General features: G+C 41.6%; 1 protein-coding gene and 1 pseudogene across 2 annotated transcripts in view; both read right to left on the bottom strand.

The window, feature by feature from the left end:
* LOC309977420 (uncharacterized protein) overlaps window positions 1-22107 on the bottom strand; it is a 281570-nt gene that overhangs the window by 57543 nt on the left and 201920 nt on the right. The gene's annotated exons all lie outside the window — the stretch shown is intronic.
* On the bottom strand, window positions 3945-5141 carry LOC309976283 (acidic leucine-rich nuclear phosphoprotein 32 family member D-like; annotated as a pseudogene). Its single transcript has one exon. The product of its transcript is annotated as an acidic leucine-rich nuclear phosphoprotein 32 family member D-like (transcript).

Raw genomic sequence — 22107 nt, 5'->3', positions numbered from 1 at the left:
GTCCTCGCTTCTCCTCAGGCCGGTCTTTCTGCGTGAACACCCAGTGTTCTTCGGTCCCTAGTTCAACTTATTTGGAGAATGGCCAACAGAGCAACATGGTGCTGGGAGAGAAAGAGGACAACTGGAGGCGAGAGCAGAGGAGGAGAGAGCAGGAAGGACACGTAGCCGTGTGGGGTGCCAGAGAGTGGAAGTCAAAGGGAAGGTGACAGGGATAGAAGGGGTGTAACCCGAGGACAGAGAGGGAGCAGAGATGGAGAAAGAGGAAGGAATATATGGAGGTTTTGGGCAATCAGAAAGGTTGAGGAGGAAGAACAAGAGGAATAACAAGTTGCAGAGTGCGGCAGGACGGGAGTGAGGGAAGAAATAGGCGGGGAGAAAGAGCAGTAGAGCGGAGGGGAATAAAAAGAGAGAATGAAATACAGAGATATATAAACGGAATGACATGGAAACACACAGTAGTGCAGGTAGAAGTGGGAAACTGGATCCAGATGGATGGTGAGTTGTTTGAATATGGATGATTAAGGTGTAATATATTGATTTGCGGCTTTAGAATCTAATACAAATGAAACTTGTTTGTTTACATTATACAGATAAGGATGAGAAGTGCAGAACTCCTGTGCACAGGGCTTGTGCATTTTGTAATTATTTGTAACAGAAGATAACTTCCATTTGCAAGCCCTGTTCAGCCAGTGGGCAGTGACGTCACTCCGTTGTGGGTCACCCCCTTCCCTTTTCCTAACATGGGGTAGAGGACTATGGACAGGAATCGTACAGCGAGAAATGAGTGACTCTGTCACTACATGGTGCCTTTTTTTTTTTTTTTTTTTAATCCTTTTTTTTTGCGGTATGCGGGCCTCTCACTGTTGTGGCCTCTCCCGTTGCGGAGCACAGGCTCCGGACGCGCAGGCTCAGTGGCCATGGCTCACGGGCCCAGCCACTCCGCGGCATGTGGGATCTTCCCAGACCGGGGCACGAACCCGTGTCCCCTGCATCGGCAGGCGGACTCTCAACCACTGCGCCACCAGGGAAGCCCTTTTTTTTTTTTAAATAAATTTATTTATTTATTTATTTTTGGCTGTGTTGGGTCTTCGTTGCTGTGCACGGGCTTTCTCGTTACAATTTTAGTATATGTGCTGCCGAAGCGAGCACATGCACGGGCTTTCTCTAGTTGCGGTGAGCAGGGGCTACTCTTCGTCGCAGTGCGGGCTTCTCATTGCCGTGGCTTCTCTTGTTGCGGAGCACGGGCTCTAGGCGCACAGGCTTCAGTAGGTGTGGCACGTGGGCTCAGTAGTTGTGGCTCGCGGGCTCTAGAGCTCAGGCTCAGTAGTTGTGGCGCACGGGCTTAGTTGCTCCACAACATGTGGGATCTTCCCGGACCAGGGCTCGAACCCGTGTCCCCTGCATTGGCAGGCAGATTCTTAACCACCGCGCCACCAGGGAAGTCCTGAGAGTAAATCTTAAGTGTTCTCACCGCACAGACATGAAAAATGGTAATTGTGAGTTGATAGATATGTTAATTCCTTGATTGTGATAAATATTTCACACTGCATATGCCTGTCAAATGATCACATGTACACCATATAATATATACCATTTTCATTAGTCAGTTATACCTCAGTAAAGCTGGAAAAGACAGAGTGAGAGGTGTGCTGGGCTTGATTCCTCTGAGTGGTGCTTAACCCAGACTTCACATTAGATTGCTGATGCGTTTTGCACATATGTTCTGTGTGCCCTGACCAGATATTCCCCTTCAAATAGTTGAGGTTTGGCCCAGCCTCAGTAATATTTAAAATTCCCTGGGTGATTCTAATTTGTATCCATTTGAGCATCATGGCTCCAGGTCCTCCCATTCCTGAGGGCTGAGATCTGGGCTGAGGGTGAGGGCTCTGCTCTGCGTGGGGATGGATCAGGGCTGGTCTGTGACCTGCAGGGGATCGTCGGGTCCAGCTGAGGTGCCCGCTGCTGCTGGGTAGGTGAGGGCCTCACCAGAAGGGGAGCCTGATCTGAAGGAAAGAGTGGGAAAACTGACTTGTTGGTCTCTGTGTGGGAATTACTGTCCTGAGTCCCTTCTGGGACAGTGGGCAGCAGAGGACCATCTGTTCCACATGCTGAGGGCTTCCCTGTGTGTGTGGTGGTGACTCAGGAAGGGGGTGTGTTGATTGTAAGCATTAAACAGCCTGTTTTCAACTTTCAAGGTCAACCTCTAAAGACTCACGTTGCCTGAGGAAGAAGCCCTGAAGAGGAAGGAGAGGAAAGAAAAGGAGTCAGAAATGGCTCTTTCTCAGGTAAAGTCATGTTCTCAGTTGTTTCTTCTGTCTGTCCTTCCTGAAATGCCCTTCTTTGGGCTCGCTAATCTCTGACTCTGAGCCTGACACCTGTACATTCACACTCACTCGGGTCCTTCCCTCAGGGCCTGTCATCTCCACTTAGAGTCTCCACTAGGCATAGTCCTGGGCAGGGCTTCACACCCATGAGTTGGAGACAGCGTGTCCATGCTGTTGGGCAGCAGGGATTGCTTAGGGGCCCCATCTGGATGCAACGTCCACTCCCTGTAAACCCTGATAAAGAAGCTGCACGTGGAAGTCACATAGTAATATGTACAAATACCTGGTAAAATCTAGAACATAGACCAATAAGGGGAAATCAGTTCTGACTGTTGAGTGCACTTGAAGCTAAATGAGTGTACTTCATTCAAAATCTTAATCATTGGGAATGGAATGGAAAGTTCAGAGACATCAGTGATAGAGGGTGTTTTACTCCATCACTGATTTTAAACTATGAAATCAGCCTAAGTCTCTGACACTTAGAGATTCTTTAAATCATCTTCATCACCTTCATTCCTTCGGGGTTGTCTTTTCACACTACTTACTGTGTCCTTTGACACACAGAAGGTTTTTTAAGTTTGATGCAGGTAATGTTTCAGCTTCATTCTTTTACTGGTAGATACTCCATTTCCCAGCAGCATTTGTTGAAGAGACTGTCCTTTCCGCATTGTGTAGTCTTAGCATTCTTGTCAAAAATTGGTTGGCATATGTGCAGGGGTTTACTTTTGAATGTTCTGTTTTATTCTTTTTTTTTTTTAATTTATGTATTTATTTTGGGGCTGTACTGGGTCTTCGTTGTGGCACTCGGGATCTTCATTGCGACATGTTTAGTTGTGGCATGTGGGATCTTTAGTTGTGGCATGTGTACTTCTTAGTTGTGGCATGCGTACTTCTTAGTTGCGGCATGCAGACTTCTTTGTTGTGGCATGCGAACTCTTAGTGTGGTATGCATGTGGGATCTAGTTCCTGGACCAGGGATCAAACCCTGCATTGGGAGCATGGAGTCTTACCTGCTGGACCACCAGAGAAATCCCTGGTTTATTTGTTTAAATATCTGTTTATGCCAATGCCATGCTATTTTGCTTTTTAATATGTTTTGAAATCTAAAACAGCATGGCATCCATCTTTCTTCTTTTTCAAGAGTGTTTTGTTGACTTGGAATCCCTTAAAATCCCATATGAATTCTAACATTAAGTCTTCCAATTCATGAGTAGGGGATGTGTTTCTGTTTATTTTTTAGCAGAGTTTAGTAGTTTTCAGTGTACAAGTCTTTCACCTCTTTGGCTAAATTTACTACTAAGTGTTTTTTTTGTTGATGCTATAGTAAAAATGATTGTCTGTTTCCTTTCAGATTATTCATTTTGAGTGTATAGAAAAGCAGTGATTTTTTTGTGTTGATTTTGTATCTTGCAACTTTTCTAATATCGTTTTTTATTTATAACATTTTTCTTGTGGTATCTTTATGGTTTTGTACATATAAGATCTTGTCATCTGCAAAAAAAGATAAGTTTACTTCTGTATTTTTCTTGCCTAATTGCTCTGGCTGGGTATTGCAGTACGTTGCTGAATAGTAGTGCAGAGAGTGTACATCTTTGCCTTCTTTCTGACCTTAGAGGAAAAGCTTTCATCTTTTACCATTGATTTTGATGTTAGCTATGTGCTTTTTTCTTTTTTTTTAACAGACCCAAAATGTTAAGATTTTATTTACAAAGCTTCTTTGTCATACAGAAAGTAAAAATGCTGTTACAATCTCAGTGTAACTGGCAGCCACGGACGGTTGACTCACCAATCACAGCTATCCACGCTACAGCAAGAGTCTTACATGGAAACCTAACAATGCTTACAGTTCTGTTGGGGTGAAGTCCCCAAGCTTGGTGGTGGATTTCCAAGAGGGACTAAATGGAGGAAGGCGAAATGTCACAGGAACTATTCTTTGGCTCTTTGGGTGGGTGGGTGTCCTGGGGTTTGTATCACCGCTACCTTTTTTTTTTTTTTTTTAAACAGCTACCAAATCCACGTGAGCAGTTCTTTTTTTGCAGGTTATTTGGGGTCTTAATCATCTTCTCCTAAATCATCTTTTTCTCTCTTCCTCTTTTCACCTTTCCCGCTTTGTTCCTCTTCTTCCTCTTCTTCCTCCTCATCTTCCTCCTCATCTTCATCAGCTTCTCCATCATGTCCACATTCTTCCTCCCCACTGACTTCGTCTTCATCCTCCCCTTCTACATCTTCATCTTCATCCTCTTGATCATCACACTCTTCTTCCTCACCGTCCTCCTCCTCCCCCTGGTCCTCATCTTCTTCTTTATCGTCCTCTTCTTAATCCACACCATCCCCCTCGACATCTGGGTCAGCAGCTTCACTGTCCTCTCGGTCATAGCCATCCAGGTAGGTGAGCTGGGGCAGGAGCTCGAAGGCACCCTCTCGGTAGTCATTCAGGTTAGTAACCTCACGGTTAAACAGATCCAGGCTCTTCAGACATTCCAACTTCTTCAAAGGTTCCAGGGTACTGATATCTTTCAGTTTATTTCCACTTAAGTTTAAATGTGTAAGATTTGGAAGTTTTTCTGCTAACATAGCCAGACCTCCAAAGAGTCTGTTGTCACTGGGCTCAAGTTTTTTCAATTTAGGTCGTTTGGGGAGATTTGAAACTGAAATCAAGCCTACGTTTATAAAACTGAGGAACTCTAAGTTCGCAAATTCAGCCATTAGGCCCTCAATTTTCCCATCATTTGATTTGCAGTTGTCCAGGACAAGTTCTCGAACAGCTGCCGGGGTCTGGTTCCTCAGCTCCAGGTGGATCCTCCTCTTCATGTCCATGTTTCTCTCTTCCCCCCTCTTCAAACTTAACTTTCCGTGGCGGGGGGCGTAGGGGGGAGAGGCGCCCCAGCCTGCGCAGCGAGAGGGCGGTCAGAAGGGGTCTGCTAGCAGCAGTGCCCGGCGGCGTGGTCCCGGGCGGCGGGTGGCGTGCGGGCAGGCGAGCGGAGCCCCCGGAGCCAAGTTACTCACGGGAGCGGAGAGAAACCATGGAGGGAAAGGGGGGCTGGGGTGCAGCGCTGGTCTCACTACCGCCGCCCCCGGCCGCGGCCCCGCACTGTGATTAAACCGGCGACGTGGCGCGGGTGGCTCCGCTGGGCTCGCTGGGCTCGGTGGCCGCGGCGCACCAAGCATGGGGTGGGGAGAGGCACCTTGGCTATGTGCTTTTAATATTAGCTGTTATTATACTGAGGTAATTTACTGAGTGTTTTCATCTTTAAATGTCCTTGAATTTTGTCAAATGCTTTTTTGGCATCAGTTGAGATGATCATGTGTTATTTTTCATTCATTCTGTTAATGTGGTGTATTGATTGATTCTTTTTGTGCTGAATCATCCTTGCTTTGCAGGTTTTTGATTACTGCATCAATCTCTCTAGGTATGACTCTGTTCACATTTTTATTTCTTCGTAATTAGATCTTTGTAGGGTGTTTTTCTAGGAATTTACCCATATCTTTTAGGTTATGTAATTTTTTGGCATAAAATTGTTCATAGTACTCTCTTTTAATAGTGATTAAAATTTTCTGTGATTCAGTTACAGTTTTTCCTCTTTCATCTGTGATTTTAGTTAATTCAATATTTTCTTTTTTTTAGCCTAGCTAAGTGTCAATTTGTTCATCCTTTCAAAAAACCAACTTTTGCTTTTTTGATTTTTATGTAGTTTTCCTATTTTATATTTCATTTATCTCTGGTCTTATCTTTATTACCTCTTTCGTTCTGATTTGAGATCTTTTCTCCTTTTTAAAAAATTAGTTAATTTTTGCCTTCGTTGGGTCTTCATTGCTGTGCACGGGCTTTCTCTAGATGCAGCAAGCGGGGGCTACTCTTCGTTGCGATGCGTAGGCTTCTCATTGTGGTGGCTTCTCTTGTTGTGGAGCACGGGCTCTAGGCGCGTGGGCTTCAGTAGTTGTGGTGCGTGGGCTCAGTAGTTGTGGCTTGCGGACTCTAGAGCACAGGCCCGATAGTTGTGGCGCACGGGCTTAGCTGCTCTGCGGCATGTGGGATCTTCCTGGACCAGGGCTCGAACCCGTATCCCCTGCATTGGCAGGCAGATTCTTAACCAGTGTGCCACCAGGGAAGTCCCGGTACATTATATTTTATACTTCATTTTCATCCAGATATTTTAAAAATTCCCTTGTCATTCCTTCTTTATCCTGTTGGTTGTTTAAGAAGGAGGTGATTAATTTCCAGATTTTATGGATATTTGTTTTTCTTCTGTTATCTGTTTCTGTTTTCATTTCCGTGAGTTAGAGGAGATATTTTTTATTATTTCAATCTTCTTAAACTTCTTAAGATTTGGTTTGTGGCGTAACAAATTGTCTGTCATGGAGAATGTTTCATGTGTGCTTGACAAGGTTGTTTTCTGCTGTTATTGGATGGAGTGATCTCTATATATCCATTTGTTCCCATTGGTTTATAGTGTTGTTCAAGTCCTCTGTTTCCTTACTGATCTTCTGTTTGGTTCCATCCCTAAGTATAACCGGGGCATTGAAGTCTTACACTGTTACTGTACTATTACTGTCTATTTCTTACTTCATTTCTGTCAATGTTTGCTTCATATATTTGGGAGCTCTAATGTTAGATATATAAATATTTATAATTGTTATATCTTCTTGATGAATTAACTCTTTTATCATTATATAATATGTTTTGTCTCTTGTGACATTTTTTGTCTTTATTTTGTCTGATGTTATGTAGTTACCCCAGCTGTCTCTTTATCATGGAATATCTTTTTCCCTCATGTCACTTTAATCCTATCCATGCCCTTAGATTTGTGATTTTTAACAGTTCTAGCGCTTTGACTCTCTCTCTCTGTTTCTCACTCTCACTCTCTATTTTTTCCTCCCTTTTTCTTCTTTTCCTCCCTTTTACATCTTCTGCTTGCTCAGACATACTGTATAGTGGTGAATGGCAGGAGCCCTGACCAGCCCAGTTTTCTCCACAGTAATTTTAGCAGAAATGCATCCAGTGTTTTCTTCTGATCATGACGTTTGATGAAATATTTTTGCTTAATAAGGTTTTCCCCCAATTTCATTTTTGTCATGGTTTTTAATTATGCAGTGATTTTTGGAAGTATTTAATACTGTGATAAATTTTTTTATCTTAATCTGTTAAATTTCTGTGTAACACTAATAAGAGATGGGAGATAAAGTATTCTATGTATTTTTTCATGTTTGTACCTTTTTTTTCTTCTTTTTAACTTTTTGGCTGTGTCGGGACTTAGTTGTGGCTTGCGGGATCTTTCTTGCGGCATGCAGGCTTCTCTCACATTGTGGCACGTGGGCTTCAGAGCACGTGGGCTCTGTAGTTGTGGCACAAGGGCTCCAGAGTGCGTGGACTGAGACACCTCTCATTTCAGTTAATTATGTGTTTACACATCAGTGCCTGAGTGCATGAATGTGGAAGTCCATGGCTTTTATAAAAGACATTTCATTAGTAAGTTTTATGTTTTTTAGCAGTTGAAATTATATCTTTTTTTTTAAAAGATTTATTTGTTATTTGTTTATTTTTGGTGTTGGGTCTTAGTTGCGGCACACGGGCTCTTCGTTGTGGTGCATGGTCTTCTCTGGTTGTGGCGTGCGGATTTTCTCTTCTCTAGTTCTGGTACGCAGTCTCCAGGGTGCATGGGGTCTGTAGTTGTGGTGTGGGGGTTCCAGAGCACGTGGGCTCTGTAGTTTGCGGCACGCGGGCTCTATTTTAGGCGCAGGAGTGCTCACTAGTTGTGGCATGTGGGCTTAGTTGCCCTGCAGCATGTGGGATCTTATTTCCCTGACCAGGAATTGAACCTGCTTCCCCTGCATTGTAAGGCAGATTCTTTATCACTGTGCCACCAGGAAAGTCCCTGAAATTATATCTTGAGTGTATTCCATGGCTTTAAATTTTTCCTACACTATCACATTAATGTTTTATAGTAGGAAGATTATTAATATCTTCAGTGTGTGAGAGAGAGAGTGTGTGTGTGTGTGTGTGTGTGTGTGTGTGTGTGTGTAGTGACCTTTTATGCAGTTCTATAGGTTAACCTTGAAATTGTCTCAAGTTTTCTCAGGGAACCCTCTGTCAGTGTACATTTATCCTCTATCCGTCACTTAACTTTGATATTTTATGTTCCATTCTAAAGTCTGACTACCTGAGTTTTCGTTCTTGCAATGCCATTTCCTAGCTGTTTGTTCTCAGGCAAGTTTCTTAGAGTGTCTTGGACACAGTTTACTCCTCTGAAAAATAAAAATGGGACTTTCTCTAATGACTATTATGTTGATAACAAGTTCATACATGTAAAACATTTAGAGTAATACTTAGCATATAGGAAGCATTCAGACACCTTTAGTCATTGCTCTTGGTATCATCATCATAATTTAAGATTTTGACTTTTCTTTAAAGCCACTGTGGACTTTGTCATCACTGAAGACACCAGTCATACTGTAGCCCATCTGAATATTGAATATCACTCAGTGTGTGAAACATAATATATAACACTTCTGCCTGGACATCCTGTTGTTGAATTTTATTTGTATGCATTTCATGTATTGTCCAAAAAAATGAAAAATCCATATTGAATGGAAGATATTATAATCTCTATGAAAAAGCATAAGAAATTAAAATTTGAGACCCATAATTTGCTCTAAATACATTAACATGGATCTGTCAGAATACATACTTCAACTGAATTGATCCTTACCCCTCTCTCCTCTTCTCATTTTGTGTGAAAATAAGGACTCTCCTCATGGCCCCTTGTTGAAATGTGTTTTCATTTCAGGAACAGTTGACCTTCAAGGATGTGGCCATTGAATTCTCTCAGGAGGAGTGGGAATGCCTGGACCCTGCTCAGAGGGCCTTGTACAGGGACGTGATGTTGGAGACCTACAAGAACCTGGTCTCCCTGGGTGAGGATAACTTCCCTCTAGACATTGGGATCTGCCCTTATGTATCTTTGCATTTTCCCTTCTGTACCTTTTGGGAGTCCCTGCATTGCTTCACTGAGCTCAAAGCCCTGTTGACTCAGACATGAAAAGCTTCATGGTGTAGTGTCAGGAGTTTAACGTTGTCCTTTCTTCTGGTGATCTGCCCACTTCATGATACACCAGGAGTTGTTCCAGAGCTTAAGTATTGATAAAGCCCAATTGGAAACTTAAAATATCTGATGCCCTATTTCATACCACTGTTCTTTTGAGTCACTATTTTTAAAAAAAATAAATTTATTTATTTATTTTAATTTTTATTTTTGGCTGCGTTGGGTCTTCATTGCTGCACGTGGGCCTTCTCCAGTTGTGGCGAGCGGGGGCTACTCTTCATTGCAGGGCGTAGGCTTCTCATTGTGGCGGCTTCTCTTGTTGTGGAGCACAAGCTCTAGGTGTGCAGGCTTCAGTAGTTGTGGCTCATGGGTTCAGTAGTTGTGGTTCGCGGGCTCTAGAGCGCAGGCTCAGTAGTTGTGGCACAGGAGCTTAGTTGCTCCACGGCATGTGGGATCTTCCTGGACCAGGGTTCTAACACGTGTCCCCTGCATTGGCAGGCAGATTCTTAACCACTGCACCATCAGGGAAGCCCTGAGTCACTACTTCTTGGAAGAAAGCCAGTTATCTGCATATTATTACTATTCTCTCTGCATTCAGAAGGAGGCAAGCGGTGAATGAATGAATTTGTGAAATATTTTTTGAGATCCATTTGTTGTGTGCTCACTCCTGTGCTGATCAAAGAGCTGGGATTCTGGAAAACCTACAACATATTATTTATTTTCTCTTTTATTTTTATAACAGAACAGTTATTTCTGTTCCTGACCTGAATATTATTTGCATTTTGGAGCAAGAGGAAGAGCCCTTGACTGTGAAGAGTGACATGAAAATAGCAAAAAAACAATGGCTGGGGATGTATCAAAAGTATGAACACAGGTCAGAACTCAGATGGGCAGAGAGGAAGCCACACCATTAATGGTGTTTGGAGAGCTCTTTAGGAAATTCTAAGTTTATTACTTATGAACTTTTCTCAGGGGAAATTTTTCTTCTCCCCAACATAGCACACTATCCTTCAACGTGTAAAATTCATCCTTTCACCTCCCTGTGGTGCTGCAGCTCCAGTAGAATCAAAGGCAAGGTCTTTATCGTGATCTACACTCTGCCGTCTGGGTCTTGTTGCTTGATTTGAGTAGCACGTGGTGAGCTGTTTCAAAGGAATCTGTTTCCCCCTTGGTCTCTTCTTCTATACTTGATTGCATGGGATTTTCAATTTTTAGTCCATATAGATAAGAGCTGAGGCCTGCATAGTCCAAACCCCTGGACCTGTCTCAGTTTGGTGTACTTGGAAGAAATAATTAAATGATGGGAAAACAGTGGCTGCTCTTCGATTCCATCTGGCATCTCAGAACCTGCATGGATCTGTTTCAGGTCATGTCTGCCATTCAGATCCCTCAGCCATTTCTTCGTTTTTTGTTTTCGTTTTTCCTTTTTTTTTTTCGGCTGTGCCGTGTGGCTTGCAGGATCCTAGTTCCCCAGTCAAGGATTGAACTTGGGCCCGTGGCAGTGAAAACCCGGAATCCTAACCAGTGAATCTGCCAGGGAATTCCCCCTCAGCCATTTCTTCTGTTCTGCTTTTGCCACATACTTTTGGGTGTGTGTAATGGGGAAATGGGTTGGATCTTCTGTAACTGTTACTTAGGAAAACTATAAACAGTATGGACGAAGAGATTCTCTTTGATCCCCAGTCCCATATGGGGAGCATATATGAATCTCTGAGCTTGGCGACTGTGGGTAGAGCCCATGGACCCGTGTTAAAGTTCTATAATATCTGACCCCAATATATTGTATTTTTCTTGTTCTTTTACCTCTCTACTTAGTCTGGGAATGTAGACTCTCGTTGATGTCGTATTTTCTTTAGTTTGCATGATTTTGCCTCTGAAATTGCTTTTAAAATACCCATTCTTAGGTATTTGATATTTCATCCTTTTGTTTGTTTGTTGCTGTGGTAAGCCGTCTTTAGGTGATGCATAACTTCACTCTCCTGTGGAGTGGGTTTACTTGGAAACATAGCATTCTTTTTTTTTTAAATTAATTAATTTATTTATTTTTGGCTGTGTTGGGTCTTCGTTGCTGAATGTGGGCTTTCTCTAGTTGTGGCGAGCGGGGGCTACTCTTCGTTGTGGTATGCGGACTTCTGATTGCAGTGGCTTTTCTTGTTGCGGAGCACAGGCTCTAGACGTGTGGGCTTCAGTAGTTGTGGCACGTGGGCTCAGTAGTTGTGGTTTGTGGGCTCTAGAGTGCAGGCTCAGTAGTTGTGGCGCACGGGCTTAGATGCTCTGGCATGTGGGATCTTCCTGGACCAGGGCTCGAACCCGTGTCCCCTGCATTGGCAGGCGGATTCTTAACCACTGCGCCATCAGTGAAGTCTGGAAACATAGCATTCTTGGTGGAGATATGTTTACTAATTCGTCACAATATTATTCTGCTACATACAGAAGCATCACTTGAAGCTATTCACTAGAGTAGTCAGCATGTCCTAGGATACTGAAATAGAAAGCATCACAGGAGCTTGTGGGGGGACTTCCCTGGTGGTCCAGTGGTTAAGACTTTGTGCTTCCAATGAAGGGGGCGCAGGTTCAATCCCCGGTCAGGGAACTAAGATCCCACATGCTGCATGGCTAGAAAAAAAAAAACACAAAGAAACACTTGACTGATAAGTGTTTCCAGTTTTTTTTTTTTCTGGTTTTGAGGAGTATCACAAAAGCGTGTCTCAAGAGCAACTGTGACAATGTTTTTCACATATACTAATCATCATCCCCTTGGAGCCTCAATAAATGGTATAGGAATTTCTCCTTGGGTCAACATTGTCCAAGTTCACATCCTCATATCTCTGGGTCTGTTGACTAAACTGTTCATTCCACAGTTTTCATACCCTGTATGTGTCATTGTTTATCCAACCTCAACAAATACTATTTTTTTTTTTTTTTTTTCCGGTATGCGGGCCTCTCACTGTTGTGGCCTCTCCCGTTGCAGAGCACAGGCTCCGGACGTGCAGGCTCAGCGGCCATGGCTCACGGGCCCAGCCACTCCGTGGCATGTGGGATCTTCCCGGACCGGGGCACGAACCCGTGTCCCCTGCATCGGCAGGCGGACTCTCAACCACTGTGCCGCCAGGGAAGCCCAACAAATACTGTTTTGAAGCATCTTTGTGTGTGTGTGTGTGTGTGTGTGTGTGTGTTTTCAATAATTTTTTAATTTTATTTTTGGCTGCGTTGGGTCTTCGTTGCTGCACATGGGCTTTCTCTAGTTGAGGCAAGCGGGGGCTACTCTTCATTGTGGTGCACAGGCTTCTCATTGCAGTGGCTTCTCTTGTTGCAGAGCAGTGGCTTCTCTTGTTGCAGAGCACTGGCTCTAGGTGCGCGGGCTTCAGTAGTTGTGGCTCACGGACTTAGTTGCTCCTCGGCATGTGGGATCTTCCTGGACCAGGTCTTGAACCCTTGTCCCCTTCATTGGCAGGTGGGTTCTTAACCACTGCACCAACAGGGAAGCCCATTTTGAAGCGTCTTAATGAGAGAGCCTATGAAGTTGAATGATGCCTTCAATGAAGTACTGTTTTTTCTTTTTTTAAAGTAAATTTTTACTTATTTATTTATTTTTGTCTGCGTTTGGTCTTCGTTGCTGCTTGCGGGCTTTGTCTAGTTGCGGCGAGGGGGGCTACTTTCATTGCGGTGCATGGGCTTCTCGTTGTGGTGGCTTCTCGTTGCGGAGCACGGGCTCTAGGCACACGGGCTTCAGTAGTTGTGGCACATGGGCTCAGTAGTTGTGGCTTGTGGGCTTAGTTGCTCTGTGGCATGTGGGATCTTCCCGGACCAGGGATCAAACCCGTGTCCCCTGCATTGGCAAGCAGATTCTTAACCACTGTGCCACCAGGGAAGTCCCTCTATGCATTATAAATGAACTTGACTTTTATTTATTTAGTCAGCAGGTTCATATTTTTATGATATTCTTAGTGTTCTTGTTTTTTTTTGTAATGCGTGGGTGGTTGAATTGGGGAATGGCCCTTCATTGTGAAATTGGTGACCAGACTCCTACAGTTCTTCATATATTTTCAGTATTAACCCATTATCACATACATGATTTGCAAATATTTTCTACCCGTTCTGCAGATTGTCTTTTAACTCTACTGAGTGTGATTTGATGCACAATAGTTTAATTTTGATGTAGTCCAGTTTATCTGTTTTTACTTCCGTTTGCTGTGCTTTTGCAGTCGTATGTTCTCAATCATTGCTGTATCCAGTGCCATTAAGATTTTTTCCTATGTTTTCTTCTAGGAGTTTTATGCTTTTAGGTTGTATGTTTAGATCTTTGTTCTATTTTTAAAAAATTATTTATTTATTTATTTGGCTGTGTTGGGTCTTAGTTGCAGCATGTGGTATCTTCGTTGTGTCATGTGGGATCTTTCGTTGTGGCATACAGGCTTCTCTCTAGTTGTGGCACGCGGGCTCAGTAGTTGCAGTGCATGGAGTTAGTTGCCCCACAACATGTGGGATCTTAGTTCCCTGACCAGGGATCGAACCCACATCCCCTGCTTTGGAAGGTTTATTCTTAACCACTGGACCACCAGGGAAGTCCCTAGATCTTTGTTCTGTTTTGAGTTAATTTTTTACATGGGTTCATGCAGCAGTCCAGCTACATTCCTTTACATGTGGGTATCTGATTTTCTCAACATCTTTTTTTCAAGAGGCTGCTTTTCCCTCATTGAGAATCTTGACACCTTTGTGGCACATCATTTGACTGTATATGCAAGAGTTTATTTCTGACGTCTTTTCCACTGGTGTTTCTGTCTGTCTTTATATTGGTACCATACTCTTACTATTAGTTTTTCTTTTTAATAAATTTTGAAATAAGGAAGTATGAGACCTTCAACTTTGTTCTTTTCAAGGTTGTTTTTCCTATTCAGGGTCTCTTGAGATTCAGTGTACGTCCCAGGATGTAAGTGTTTATTTTTTCCAAAATTGATATTGTGGTTTTGCTAGGTATTGCTTTGAATCTCTTGATCATTTTGTTGGTATTGACGTAATGACAATATTGTCTTTCAGTCCATGAACTGGGGATATCTGCATTTACTTGTGTATTTTCTAATAATTTTCAGCAATGATTTTAGTTACAGTGTACAAGTCTTTTTTATGTGGCTAAGGTTTTACCTAAGTATTTTATTCTTTTTGATGCTATTTGAAATGGAAATGTTTTCTCAATTTTCTTTCTAATTGTTCATCATTAACATATAGAATACAATTTTTACATGTTGACTTTATATCTTCCAATTTTTCTGAATTCATTAGTTACTTATATCAGGATTTTTTTGTGGAATCTCATGTTTTTTCTACATATTAGATTATGTCATCTCTAAACAGACATAATTTTCTTCTCCTTTCTCTAATTGGATACCTTTTATTTTGTTTTCTTGCCCATTTGTCTGGCTGGGACTCCAGCTATGTGTTTAATAGAAATAGTGAGAGCAGGTATCTTGTCTTGTTCCTGATCTGAGAGAAAAAGCTTTCAGTCTTTCCCCATTGTGTATGATGTTAGCTGTGGGCTTTTTATATTAGTCTTTTATTGTGTTACTGTATTTATTTCTATTCCTACTGTATTGAGTGTGTTTATTATGAAAGGCTGTTAACTGGTCAAATGCTTTTCTGCATCAGTTGAGATAATCATGTAGTGTATTTTCTTATATTTAATGTGCAGTTTTACACTGAAAGATTTCATTTGTTGGAGCATCCTTGCATTCCAAGAATATATCCTCTTTGGTTGTACTGTATAATCCTTTCGTACTGTTAAATTTCATTTACTCTTGTTTGATTGATGAGTTTTGCATCAATATTAAGATTTATTTATTTATTTTATATTTTAGTTTTGGCTGCGTTGGGTCTTCATTGCTGCGTGCGGGCTTTCTCTAGTTGAAGCGGTGGAGGCTGCTCTTCGATGTGGTGCTCGAGCTTCTCATTGTGGTGGCTTCTCTTGTTGCAGAGCACGGGCTCTAGGTGCATGGGCTTCAGCAGCTGTGGCATGCGGGCTCAGTAGTTGTGGCTCGCAGGCTCTAGAGTGCAGGCTCAGTAGTTGTGGTGCATGGGCTTAGTTGCTCCGTGGCATGTGGGATCTTCCCGGACCAGGGCTTGAACCTGTGTCCCCTGCATTGGCAGGAGGATTCTTAAACACTGCACCACCAGGGAAGTCCAGTTTTGGACTGACTTTGATTTTAGAGTAATTCTAGCCTCATAATGAGTTTTGAAGTGTTTCCTGTTCAAATTTTGGGGAAGAGTTTGAAGAAGCTTGATCTTAATTCTTTTAAGATGTTGGGTAGAATTCAGTAGTGACGCTATCTAGCTTTCCTTTGGATTTTCTTTCTTTCTTTTTTTTTTTCTGGCTGCACCATGTGGCATGTGGAATCTTAATTCCATAATCAGGGATCAAACCTTGACCTGCAGTGGAAGCACGGAGTCTTAACCACTGGAGCACCAGGGTTTGTTTTTGTTTTGCAGTATGCGGGCCTCTCACTGCTGTGGTCTCTCCCGCTGCGGAGCACAGGCTCCGGACACGCAGGCTCAGTGGCCATGGCTCACGGGCCCAGCCGCTCCGCGGCATGCGGGATCCTCCCGGACCGGGGCATGAACCCGCGTCCCCTGCACCGGCAGGCGGACTCCCAACCACTGCGCCACCAGGGAAGCCCTCTCCTTTGATTTTGATCAGTGATTTTTGGTTAGTGACTCAGTCTCCTTACAAGGAATGGGTTTGTTCAGATTTTTTATTTCTTCATGACTCTATTGATAGGTGTGTGTCTCTGGGAATTCATTCAGATTTTGCAATATTTGGCATAGAATTATTCTTGATATTCTAATTTTTTTTTATTTCTGTGGAATCAATTGTAATGCCCCCACTTTCATTTTTTATTTTAGTTATTCGGTCTTCTCTCTTTTTGGTTAGTTAATCTACTTAAGGGTTTATTATGTCTATCTGATCAAAGAACCAGCTTTTAATTTTGTGATTTTCTGTAGTTTTTTATTCTTTTTGTATATCTCTTAATTTAATTTTTTTTCTTTCTAGCTTTGACTGTGTTTCCTATGGTCTTTTTTTCTTTTTCTTTTTAAAATTATTTTTATTCACGTGATAAACCACTATCTTTTATGTGCATTCCTTTGTATTTTTTTTTTCAAGCTTTAAGATACAATCAACATATAATATTGTGTAAGTTAAGTGTAATGATTTGCTACACGTTTATATTTTGAAAAGATTACCAGGTATGTTTGTTAAAACATCCATTAACTCACATAATTACAATTTTGTTTGTGTGGTGAGAACATTAGAAGGTTACTGTCTTAACAACTTTCAAGTATATAATACAGTATTAATAATCATAGTCAGCATGCTGTATGTTAGATCCCCAGAACTAATTCATCTTGACTAACATCTCCCCATTTCTGCTATGCCCCAGCCTTTCGTAATCACTATTTTACTTTCTGTTTGTGTTTGGCTTTTTTCCCCCCAACTATAAGTGAGATTATTCTTTATTTGTTTTCCTCTCAGACTTATTTTACTTAGCATAATCCCTTCAAATGCTCTCCACATTGGTACAGATAGCAGGATTTCATTCTTTCTTATGGCTGAATAATATCTCATTTTCTATAGAAATGAGATTTTTTTTTTATGCATTCATTAGTTGGACACTTAGGTAGTTTCCATATCCTGGCTATGGCTTATACTGCTTTAATGAACATAGGAATGCAGATACCTCTGTGTGATAGTGATGACTTCATTTCTTTTCGGTATATACCCACATGTGGAATAACTATGTTATGTGGTGCTTTAAAAAAAATATTTTGACTGTAATTAGTTTTTTCCAGTGACTAAAATGAATTATAATCTTCTGATAGTACGGTAGGGTTCTCTTTAATCCACAACCTTACTAACACTCATACCTCTTGGTTTTTTTTTTTTTTTTTTTTTTTTGGCTGCTGGACCACCAGGGAATTCCCCCTCTTTTGTCTTTTTGATAATAGCCATTCTACAGGTGTGAAATGATATCTCCTTGAGGGTTTGATTTGCATTTTCTCCTAAAGGAGGAGCTGGGAACTGGGAAATTTTCTCCTGTTTATTCTCACCTTATTGTGCCTAGGAGGGATTGAGTCAAAAATCATGATTACACTTTTTGGTTCTGTGTTTTGAGTGTAGGCATTTCTTTGGGTGTTTCAGCTTCTCACCTGGTTCTTAGAGTTATTCCAAAGGATTTTGTTGGGAATTCCCTTGTGGTCCAGTCTTTAAGACTCTGTGCTTTCACTGCTGAGGGCAACGTTCAGTCCCTGGTCAGGGAACTACGATCCTGCCAGCCATGTGGTGCAGTCAAAAAAAACCCAAACCAAAACAAAACAAAACCCACAAAGATTTTTGTTCTTGTTGTATATTGTTGTTAATTCAGTGTCTCCATGGGCTAAGTGCCCGGAGTTTACTGGTCTGCTATCTTGCCAACATCGTTTTTCATGTCTTTTTTTTTTCCATGTCTTTTTTATGGCAGAGATTGTGTTAAGAGATCCAGTGCTATGATTTCCAGTAATTAGAGCAGGACAGCAAAAGGAACACTGTTGTTTTTAACACCAAATAAGGAGTCAGTCTAAAAAGTTGATATGACAAATTGTTAAAAATTTTTACAATGTTAGGTAATTAATAATTTAGTTAATAAGATTCTTTTTAAATTTATTTATTTATTTACTTTTGGCTGATTTGGGTCTTTGTTACTGGGAGCGGGCTTTCTCTAGTTGTGGCGAGTGGGGGCTAACTCTTTGTTGCGGTGCGCGGGCTTCTCATTGCAGTGGCTTCTCTTGTTGTGGAGCACGGGCTTCAGTAGTTGTGGCACGTGGGCTTCAGTAGTTGTGGCACGCGGGCTTCAGTAGTTGTGGCTCACGGGCTCTAGAGCACAGGCTCAGTAGTTGTGGCTCACAGGCTTAGTTACTCCTTGGCATGTGGGGTCTGCCCAGACCAGGGCTTAAACCCATGTCCCCTGCGTTGGCAGGCGGATTCTTGACCACTGTGCCACCAGGGAAGTCCTCTTTTTTTTTTTTAACTAATATGATCACATCTTAAAATGCTCATACCTTGGGAAACACCTCCTGTTATCTTTGTTTCTTGAAACAAACTGTCTGCCCACCCAGCTAGGAGATTATCATTGTGAACTCTTGTCTCCCTGCTTTGCTATACTGTAAGGTTTCATTGTATCTGCAAGAAAATGTGCAGAATAAACTTATCTATCTCCTTTTGATGGCCATTTCCTATGTTTTCCTTCCAAATCCTGCTTCTTACATTCTTGGATGTATCTCCGGTAATGTCTGTGTATTTTTCTCTCTCTTTTTTGGGGGGGTTTTTGTTGCTAAGCACGGGCTTTCTCTAGTTGCAATGATCAGGGCTACTCTTCGTTGCAGTGCACAGGCTTCTCATTGCAGTGGCTTCTCTTGTTGCGAAGCACAGGCTCTAGGTGCGCGGGCTTCAGTAATTGTGGCACATGGGCTCAGTAGTTGCAGTTGGCTCTAGAGCGCAGGCTCAGTAGTTGTGGTGCACAGGCTTAGTTGCTCCATGGCATGTGGGATCTTCCCGGACCAGGGCTGAACCCATGTCCGCTGCATTGGCAGGCGGATTCTTAACCACTGAGCCAGCAGAGAAACCCGTGTTTTTCTCTTGAATATATTCCTGGAAATGGAACTCATGGATATTAAAATTGGTACATTTCATACCAGATATTGCTAGAGATAAAAACCTGCTTTCTCTTTACAATATCACACTCTCTCCGTTTTAAAATTTCTTTTGCTTTTTTTGCATGCCCATGGTATAAGTCCTGTGGTTAAAAATGAGATGGTACAGTACTACTTGCTAAACCAGTTCTTCTTTTCTTCCCCATTCAGTATTCTCATTGCCCTGGTACAGTTACATTCCCACAGTTTAGAAAGCACAAGCTGTGTTTCCACACGTCCATTACTCCTTGTCCTCCATTCTTGGCCTTCCCAGTTCTGACCTTTCCTCACATGGTCCCTTGATGTGGATGGAATACACTGTTATTTGCTAGCATATTTGGTTTTTTTCTTCTGAACTCCCTAATTCCCAGAGCCTTTTTTCACCCATCCCACTGTCTTCCCACACTTTTCACATTGTAAAAAATCATGTGTATTCCTACAGTGAATTAATTGCACTAGGCAGGACCTTAATTTATATGTGCAGAGGTGGTGCCTCCGAAACCATTTCCAGGAAGGAAGGCTGAGTAATGCTATATACAGCTCACCCTTGAAGTTTTCTTTCTGAACTCTTGGTATTCATATCCTGTATCTCTCACTTATTTTCTGTGTAAATTGGTTTCATGTACATGAACCCTGTGAGTCTGATGCCCTTATTTGAAAAATTGGGCTTAGAATATTTCATGTTTCACAGTAAAGATTTGAAGGTTACTTTTAAAAAATACTAACTTTCATGTTTATTGTGAGCTATCCGTTTGTCTACATTATAACTTGGATGTTTTTATTTGTAATTGATCCCAACAACATTGTCTCTGATCCTAGTTAATAAATTTTCAGGGCTTCCCTGGCCGCTCAGTGGTTAAGAATCCACCTGCCAATGCAGGGGGACACGGGTTAGAGCCCTGATCCGGGAAGATCCCACATGCTGCAGAGCAACTAAGCCCATGCGCCACAACTACTGAGCCTGTGCTTTAGAGCTCACGAGCCCAACTACTGAAGCCTGTGCACCTAGAGCCCATGCTCTGCAACGAGAGAAGCCATCGCAATGAGAAACCCGTGCGTGCACCACAACGAAGAGTAGCCGCTGCTCACCACAACTAGAGAAAGCCTGCGTGCAGCAACAAAGACACAACGCAGCCAAAAATAAATCAATAAAGTAAATAAATATTAAAAATAAATAAATAAATTTTCAACGCACACTGTATTACATACACTTCGGGGCCAATAATTTAAGGTAACTGCCTAGATAGGCCATAGCTCAGTGCTATCTGGTTTTCAATACTAAACTGCCATTTGCTTACATTATCCATCAGGTAAGCTTGTTTTGGATTATTTACCATTATAACGCATTGCCGGTTCTTTAGCATTTACTTACGTACAAATATGCAGAAATTTTGTACAATATAATACTTTTTTCTCCTCAGTTACAAGACAGCAGTGGGATTCCCTGGCAGTCCAGTGGTTAGGACTCAGCGCTTTCACTGCCATGGGCCCAGGTTTGACCCCTGGTTGGGGAACTAAGACCCTACAAGCCACTTGGTGTGGCAAAAAAAAAAAAAAAAAAAAAAAAAGACAGCAGTATGCTTACTGCCAATTACTGTGCTTTGGGGTCATGGTGGGAAAATGCCCTTTTTTTGAGAGCTAATACAAGTTTGGACAGTGTTAGGGTTTTTGTCCTAGGGTGTTTTTGGAACTAGGCTACCCTAAAATTATTATTTTAAAATTTTTTTTATTTTTCTCAGTTATATATCCTTATTTTGTTATTAACGTGTACTTGATTTACAATATTATATAAGTTTCGAGTGTACAGCATAGTGATTCACAATTTTTAAACGTTATACCCCACCTAAGATTACTTTGAAATACATGTTATCACTTTCTTTCATAAGGGATCATATTTCTTTACTGTTCCTTAAATTTTGAACATTTTGTTTGGGAAGCTTTATTACTCTGTTCAGGATAAGTATTATTTTTGGTTTAATATCATGTTATCAACTAGAAATGACTTTGTTCTGGACTATAATTAATAGGATTCCTATGGTTCTTTATATCTTGTAGATATCTGTCATATATATGTAATGAAGAAATTACAACCTAAAGTGAACAGTGATGGAGGAGAAGTATTCCAAACAGTGATGTTGGAAACATGTGAAAGCCGTGAAATAAGAGATTTTTACTTCAAGGAAATCCAGGAAAATATGCATGTCTTTGAGTATCAGTGGAGAGAGGATGAAAGAAATTGCAAAGGAATGCCTATAACCTGTAAAGAAAATCTCACTTATAAAAGAAATCAACATTGGAAAAGGGATGCAGGTAACAAGCCTGTTGAAAATAGGCTTGGATCAAGCTTTCGGGATAAACTGCTGATATATCAAACTGAAGGGAAAATTTATGAATGTAATCAAGCTGTGAAGTCTACCAACAGTAGAGGCTTATTTTCAATACTTGAAAGAATTACTCCTAGTGTCCAGGCCAACATTTCTAATATATATGGGAATGATCTTATCCATCTTTCAGGACTGGCACAGGAACAGAAAGCATACAAGGGAAAACCTTACAAATGTCGTCAGTTTGGCAAAATGTTTCGTCGGGGCTCATACCTCACTAGACATCAGATAATCCACACAGGAAAGAAATCATACAGATGTGATGTATGTGGCAAAGTCTTTCGTCGAAGTTCACACCTTGCAAGTCATCGGACAATTCATACTGGAGAGAAACCTTACAAATGTTATGAGTGTGGCAAGCTCTTTAGTCAAAAAGCACACCTTGGAAGTCATCAGCGAATTCATAGTGGAGAGAAACCTTACACATGTAATGAGTGTGGCAGAGCCTTTACTCTTCGCTCAAATCTCATCAGACATCAGAAAATTCATACAGGAAAGAAATTATATAGATGTGATATATGTGACAAAGTCTTTAGTCGAAATTCACACTTTGCAAATCATCAGAGACGTCATACTGAAGAGAAACCTTACAAGTGCAGTGAGTGTGGCAAGGTCTTTACTCAAAATTCACATCTTACAAGACAT

This window comes from Leucopleurus acutus, assembly GCF_964270905.1.
Source record: "Leucopleurus acutus genome assembly, chromosome: 20".
Taxonomy (NCBI): domain Eukaryota; kingdom Metazoa; phylum Chordata; class Mammalia; order Artiodactyla; family Delphinidae; genus Leucopleurus; species Leucopleurus acutus.
The sequence above is the reverse complement of the archived record's forward strand: the minus strand, read 5'-3'. Positions and strand labels throughout refer to the sequence as shown.